This window comes from Gracilinanus agilis, chromosome X (assembly GCF_016433145.1).
Source record: "Gracilinanus agilis isolate LMUSP501 chromosome X, AgileGrace, whole genome shotgun sequence".
NCBI lineage: Eukaryota > Metazoa > Chordata > Mammalia > Didelphimorphia > Didelphidae > Gracilinanus > Gracilinanus agilis.
The window spans coordinates 79,489,495-79,497,937 of NC_058136.1; positions in this window are offsets into that span (position 1 = coordinate 79,489,495).

The following is an 8,443-nucleotide window of genomic DNA, read 5'->3' on the forward strand; positions in this document are numbered from 1 at the left end:
AAAAAGTCAAAGTAAAAATAGATGTGATCAAAAGAGATAGGGAAGGTAATTACATCCTAAAAGAGACAGGGAAGGAAATTACAGCAATATAGATAATGAGGAAATAACAATACTCAACATGTACACACCAAATGGTATAGCATCCAGATTTCTAAAGGAGCAACTGGCAGAGCTCAAGGAAGAAATCCATAATAAAATTATTCTAGTGGGAGATCTAAATATTCCTCTATCAGATCTAGATGAAACAAACCAAAAAATAAATAAGAAAGAGATGAGAGGTGAATGAAATCCTAGAAAAATTAGAGTTAATAGATCTGTAGAGAAAAATGAATAGAGACAAAAGGGAATACACCTTCTTTTCATCTGCACATGGTACATGCACAAAGATTGACCATGTACTACTACATAGAAACATGGCAAACAAATGCAAAAGAGAAGGAATAATAAATTTTATTGCATTACGATCTAAAAAGATCGTAATGCAAAAAAATAATAAGTAAGGGAACATGGATGGGCAAATAAAAAACTAATTGGAAATTAAATCATATGATTCTCCAAAATCAGAGAGTTAAAAAGCAAATCATAGAAACAATTAATAATTTCATTGAAGACAATGACAAGACTTCTTACCAAAACCTATGGAATACAGCCAAAGCAGTACTCAGAGGGAAATTTATATCATTGAGTGCATAGAACAACAAATTCTACAGGGCAAAGATCAATGACCTGGGCATGCAAATCAAAAAACTAGAAAGTGAGCAAATTAAAAGTCCCCAGTTAAAAACTAAATTAGAGATTACAAAAATTAAAGGAGAAATCAATAAAATTGAAAGTAAAAGAACTATTGAATTAATAAATAAGACTAGAAGCTGGTACTTTGGAAAAGTAAATAAAATTGACAAAGTAGTGGTCAATCTAATTTTAAAAAAAAGGAAAAAAGGAAACCAAATGAATCAGTATCAAAGATGAAAAGGAAGACCTTACCTCTAATGAAGAGGAAATCAAGGCAATCATTAAAAACCATTTGGCCCAATTCTATGGAAATAAATATAGCAATCTAGGTGATATGGACGAATTTTTACAAAAATATAAATTGCCTAGATAACAGCAGAAGAAATAGAATACCTAAATAATCCCATATCAGAAAAAGAAATTGAACAAACCATCATAGAACTCCCTAAGAACACACCCCAAGGACCAGATGGATTTACAAGTGAATTTTATCAAACATTCAAAGAACACCTAATCTCAATACTCTACAAATTATTAGACATAATAATCAAAGAAGGAGTTCTACCAAACTCCTTTCATGGTATTGATCCCAAATCCACATAGACCAAAAACAGAGAAAGAAAATTATAGACCAATCTCCCTAATGAACAAAGATACAAAAATCTTAAACAGAATATTAGCAAAAAGACTCCAGCAATTGATCAAAAGGTTTTTCACTATGATCAGGTGTAATTTATAGCAGGAATGCAAGGATGGTTCAAAATTAGGAAAACCGTTCACATAATTGCCCACATCAATAAGAAAACCAACAAAGACCACATGATTATCTCAATAGTTGCTGAAAAAGCCTTTGACAAAATACAAAATCCATTCCTACTGAAAACACTATAAAGTTTCAGAATAGAAAGGCCTTTCCTAAAAATAATAAATGGTATATATCTAAAATCATCAACAAATAACATCTGCAATGGGGATAAATTAGAAGCATTCCCAATAAGATCAGGAGTGAAACAAGTATGCTCATTGTCACCTCTATTATTTAACATTGTACTGGAAACACTAGCAGTAGCAATTAGAGAAGGAAAAGAAATTGAAGGTATTAAAGTAGGCAATGAGGAGACCAAACTATTACTCTTTGCAGATGATACGATGGTCTACCTAAAAAATCCTAGAGAATCATATAAATGAATATATATGGAAATATATGGATACAAAATAAATGCATATAAACCATCGCATTTCTATATATTTCCAACACAACATAGCAACAAGAGTTAGAAGGAGAAATTCCATTCAAAATCACACTAGAAAACATAAAATTCTTAGGAATCTAACTGTCAAGAGAAACAGAGGAATTATACGAACACAATTACAAAACCCTTTCCATACAATTAAAACCAGATCTAATTGGAAAATAACAATTGGAAAAGCATTTGAGAGCTCATTGGTCAGATGAGCTAACATCATAAAAATGACTATCCTACTAAAATTACTTTACTTATTTAGTGTCATACGTATTAAAGTGCCAAAAAACTTTTTTACTGAATTAGAAAAAAACTATAAAAATGTTCATTTGGAAGAACAAAAGACAAAGAATATCAAAGGAAATGATGAAAAAAAATGAAGGAAGGTGGCCTAGCAGTATTGGATCTTAAACTGTACTATAAATCAGTAGTCATCAAAACAATATGGTACTGGCAAAGAGATAGAAGGGAGGATCAATGGAGTAAGTGATCTCAGGAAGATAGTCTTTGATAAACCCCAAAAAACCAGCTTTGGGGACAAAGACCCACTATTTGACAAAAACTGCTGGGAAAATTGGAAAACAATACGGGAGAGATTTGGCCTGGATCAACATCTCACACCCTCTACCAAGATAAACTCAGAATGGGTGAATGATTTCAATATGAAGGAGGAAACTAGAAGTAAATTAGGTGAGCACAGAATAGTATACTTGTAAGATCTCTGGGAAAGATTCCATTTATCTATCTATCTATCTATCTATCTATCTATCTATCTATCTATCTATCTATCTATCTATCTATCTAGATTTTTAAATATATTATTTTTTTAGAAAAAATTTTCCATGCTTACATGATTCCTATTTTTACTTTACCCTTAACCCCTCCTTCAACCTACTCCCCATATCCAATGCACATTTCCACTGCTTTTAAAATGTGTGATCAGTCAAGACTTATTTACATATCATCAATAGTTGCATTGGTGTGGTGATTTAGTGTCTACATCCCCAATCATGTCCGCATCAACACGTGTTCAAGCCGTTGTTTTACTTCTGTGTTTCTACTCCTGCAGTTCTTCCTCTGAATGTGGGTAGTGTTCCTTTCCACAAATCCCTCAGAATTGTACTGGGTCATTGCATTGCTGCCAGTACAGAAGTCCATTACATTTGAATTTACCACAGTTTATCAGTTTCTATGTACAATGTTCTCCTGGCTCTGCTCCTTTCACTCTGCATCAATTCCTGGAGGTCTTTCCAGTTCACATGGATTTGTTCCAGTTTATTATTCCTTTGAGCACAATAGTATTCCACCACCAGCATATACCACAATTTGTTCAGCCATTCCCCAATTGAAGGGCAGACCCTTGTTTTCCAGGTTTTTGCCACCACAAAAAGCATGCTATAAATATTAGTACAAGTCTGTTTATCTATGACCTCTTTGGGGTACAAACCGAGCAATGCTATGGCTGGATTGAAGGGCAGGCAGTCTTTTAGAGCTCTTTAGGCATAGTTCCAAATTGCCATCCAGAATGGTTGCATCAGTTCACAACTCCACCAGCAATGCATTAATGTCCTAATTTTGCTATATCTCCTCCAACATTCATTACTCTCCCCTGCTATCATTTTAGACAATCTGCTAGGTGTTAGGTGATACCTCAGAGTTATTTTGATTTGTATTTCTCTAATTATTAGAGATTTAAAACACTTTCTCATGTGTTTATTGATAGTTTTGATTTATTTATCTGAAAATTGCCTATTCATGTCCTTTGCCCATTTATCGACTTATAGATGGCTTCATTTTTTTGAACAATTGATTTAGCTTCTTGTATATATAGACCTCTGTTAGAGTTTTTGTTATAAAGATTTTTTTCCCAGTTTGTTGTTTCCCTTCTGATTTTGGTTGCATTGTTTTTGTTTGTACAAAAAACCTTTTTAATTTAATGTAATCAAAATTATTTAAAACATTTTGTAATTTTTTTAACTCTTGCTTGGTTTAAAAATTTTCCCTTTCCCATTGATCTGACAAGTATACTATTCTATGTTCATCTAATTTTCTTATAGTTTCCTTCTTTATATTTAAGTAATTCCCATTCTGAATTTTTCTTAGTGTAGGGTGTGAGATGTTGATCTAAACTTAATCTCCCATATTGTTTTCCAATTTTCCAACAATTTTTGTCAAATAGTGGATTTTTGTCCCCAAAGTTGGGCTATTTGGGTTTATCATACACTGTTTTCCTAGCATCACTTACCCCAAGTCTATTCTACTGATCCTCCCTTCTGTCTCTTAGCTAGTACCATATTGTTTTGATGACTGCTGTTTTATAATATAGTTTAATATCTGATACTGCTAGGCCACCTTCCTTCACTTTTTTCATTATTTTCCCTTGATATTCTTGATCTTTTGTTTTTCCAAATGAACTTTGTTTTAGTTTTTTTCTAATTCAGTAAAAAGTTTTTGTAGTTTGATAGGTATGGCACTAAATAGATAAATTAATTCGGGTAGAATGATCATTTTTATTATGTTAGCTAGTCCTATCAATGAGCAATCAATGTTTTTCCAATTGTTTAGATCTAGTTTTAATTGTTTGGAAAGTGTTTTGTAGTCGTGTTAATATAATTCATGTGTTTGTTTTGGTAGATAGATTCCTAAGTATTTTATATTGTCTAGGGTGATTTTAAATGGTGTTTCTCTTTCTATCTCTTGTTGCTGTGCTGTGTTGGAAATGTGTAGAAATGCTGATGATTTATGTGCATTTATTTGGTATCCTTTAACTTTGCTAAAGTTATTGATTATTTCTTTTTTATTTGCTTTTTAGTTGATTCTCTAGGATTTTTTAAGTAGACCATCACATCATCTGCAAAGAGTGATAGCTTAGTTTCCTCATTGCTTATTTTAATACCTTCAATTTCTTTTCCTTCTCTAATTGCTACTTCTTGTGTTTCTAGTACAATGTTAAATAATAGAGGTGATAGTGGGTATTCTTGTTTCAAGCCTGATCTTATTGGAAAGGCTTCTAATTTATCCCAATTGCATCTGATGGTTTTTGATGGTTTTAGATATGTAGGGTTTATTATTTTTAGGAAATGTCCTGTTCCTATACTTCCTAGTGTTTTCAAGAGGAATGGATATTGTATTTTGTCAAAGCCTTTTTCGGCATCTATTGTGATAATTTTGTGGTTTTTGTTGGTTTGGTTGTTGATATGATCAATTATGTGAATGGTTTTCCTGATGTTTAACCATTCTTGCATTCGTGGTATAAATCCCAGTTGATCATGATGGATAACCCTTGTGATCACTTGCTGGCGTCTCTTTGCTAGTATTCTGTTCAAGATTTTTGCAACTATGTTCATTAAGGAGATTTGTCTGTAGTTTTCTTTCTCTGTTTTTGATCTATGTGGCTTTGGTATCAGTAACATATTTGTATCATAAAAGGAGTTTGGTAGAACTCCTTCTTTGCTTATTATGTCACATAGTTTGTATTGTATTGGAATTGTTATTTGAAGGTTTGATAGAATTCACTTTGATTAGATAGTAGGGATTTTTAGATAGAATCAGGAGCAATTGGAAGGGTTTGAATTGACTTGAGACCAAAAGAAAGACTAACAGTGAAAAAAGGAAGTTGGATACAATCTATCATTGAACTTTTAAATTCCATTATGGTTTATATTATCAATATTGCACCTGGCAATCATAAATGGTAGTTTTGAAATATTTAGTCACTTTGTGCACATTGGTAATAACATGGCTCAGGAACTTCCATTTGAATTGTTTAGAAAATACATCCCTGCAATGGTTTTCATTTTTATCTTGACTACCAACATTCAGTAGCCATCTCTTTGAACTTCTCTTCACATTTAATTTTACGTCATCATCAAGAAAGTATTCTACTTCCCCTCCTTTTCTTTAGGGGGATGATTTGAAACATGCCACTTCCAATTGCCTTCCCTAGAGGCAGTTGGGGAACACACCAAATACAATCCTGGACATTTCTAATTCTAACTCCTTCTTCTCCTTTCACCCAGGGTACCATATATGTCTTCTAAATAAACATTATATACCATAATATGTTCCTCCCCATGAACACCTGTTGACATGAATAGGATGAATTGTACAAATAAGCACTCTTAATGCTTAGCTCCACATTGCAATGAGAAGGATCCTTTCTAGGCAATTTTCCCCACTTATATGGCAATAAATTTAGCAATCTAGGTGATATGGACGAATATTTACAAAAATATAAATCGCCTAGATTAACGGAAGAAGAAATAGAATACCTAAATAATCCCATATGGAAAAAGAAATTGAACAAACCATCATGGAACTCCCTAAGAACACATCCCCAGGGCGGTAGCAAGAGCTAGAAAGCTAAATGCCATTTAAAATCACCCAAGACAATATAAAATACTTGAGAATCTATCTGCCAAGACAAACACAGGAATTAAAGTAAACAATTACAAAACACTTTCCATACAATTAAAACTAGATCTGAACAATTGGAAAAACATTAATTGCTCATAAGTAGGATGAGCTATGTAATGCAGGGTTGCAGCAATAGGTTTTTTTTTGCTTTTGCAAATTCAGCTATACAGCCCTGGCAGTCAGAAGGTTTAGAATGTTCACAGAAAGACAGTTGGAACCTGATACTGTAAATAGTGCTGAAACTCTAACTGAAGGGCTTTTGCCTTTTGGCTTTGGCATTGGCCAGTGCTTATTTGTCTTGGGGAAATTTTGAACCTAGCTTGATTTCTCTGGACCTCTCCCTGATCTCTCTTCATTTGTATCCCTCCTGTTTCCCTGAATTTCCCTTTGGGCCTGGGAGGAAGGGTGGTTTTAGTGGTTGAACTTCATGGGTTTAGCTTCTGTAAGCAAGTAGGACATCCTTAAATCAAGCCACCCCCTTATTTAGTGATCTGATAAATAATTTACTTCATGGCAGTGAAACTTTCCTGACTGGGAGAGCTGGACTCTTTCAGTCTGACTCCCTTCTCTGTGACCCTTCCCCAAACACTAGCTTTCTCCCTAGTAGCAGTTAAAAAACCCTGAAAGCCGCTCTCCCTCAACTTATCACTACCATCATTAAATCCCCTTTTTTACCTATACAAAAGCCTCTGCTGAATTATTGTATTGAATATTAAGGCAAAGGGTGAAGTGGGAAGAAATTACTTTCCTTTTTATTTCTTGAGGAAAACCTGGGCATCCATCTTGGGCAGGAAGTACCCAGTTGAGATTTCCTGAAGACATTCAGTTTCACTGGCAGGGAGGAGCCGAGAGGCTCCTCCCTCAATGGACTTTAGAAATTAACAAAAGAAACTCTTTCCCTGCCTGAAGGATCCAGCCTATTACCTCCCAGTACCATATGTCTCTAGCTTCAGTGACTAACCTGTTTGAGCAAACCTCCTGGATACACCCATCCATTCCCTTACCTTCCTATGTACAACCGATTCATCCCTTAACTCAGCTATCTTCATTCATTCCTCCATCCTATCACCTTGTCCCTCCTCACTACCAAGATTGCCTACTTCTTCATAACGGCTAACCTAATAAAATTGACCTACCTACCCAAATTGATTTATTTCATGTCATACTCATTAAAGTAGAGAAACTTTTTTTTTACTAAATTTGAAAAACTATAAGTTTCATTTGGAAGAACAAAAGATCAAGAATATCAAGGGAAATAATGAAAAAAATGTGAAGTAAAGTGGCCTAGCAGTACCAGATCTTAAACTGCACTATAAAACATTGGTCATCAAAACCATATGGTACTGGGTTCTGGGTTAAGATGGCGGCAGAGTAAGAAGCAGCTCTTAACCTCTCCTGACCAAAACACACAAAACTCTTCAAGGGGACATAAAAACAAGTCCAGACGAACGGAGGAACCCCACAACAGGGCACAGCATGGAAGGTACATGGAATCGGGGCATCTCCATGCTATAAAGGGGTGAAACAGCTCTCACTAAATCGTGGGCTGAGCAACCACCCCACCCCCAACCCCTCCACACACAACACCTATAGCGCCGAGGCCAGTTAGGAAGAGGTGGAGCAAGTATGGGGCACCCATTGAGTCATTGGCAGATCCAGGGCCTGTTCCTGAGAGCAGCAAGATTTGGGACCCCAGGAAGCTAGCGAGCGCAAGCGGAATTTGAGCGCAGGAGCAGGACGCTGTGAGTGGACGCAGGGTGCAGAGCGCGGGCTGAGAGCACAGGCATGGGTTGAGGCGTGCATGGAGGCAGACACAGCCACAAGTTAAGCTCTGAAACCCTGAGTGGGGAACCAGTGCAGACGGGCGTACGACTGTGGAAGCAGCGCCCTGAGACTTGTAAAGAAACCTCCGGCAGACGATCAAGCAAGGGGGTGCACCAGGGGGCTTGACCTTGGAAAAAACCAGAAATCAGACCTCAGGAGCCAATAGACTGCGGACAGACCCTGAGCGCAAGGATAAACCTGAGAAGCTGCTGGGCTAACGATGGCTA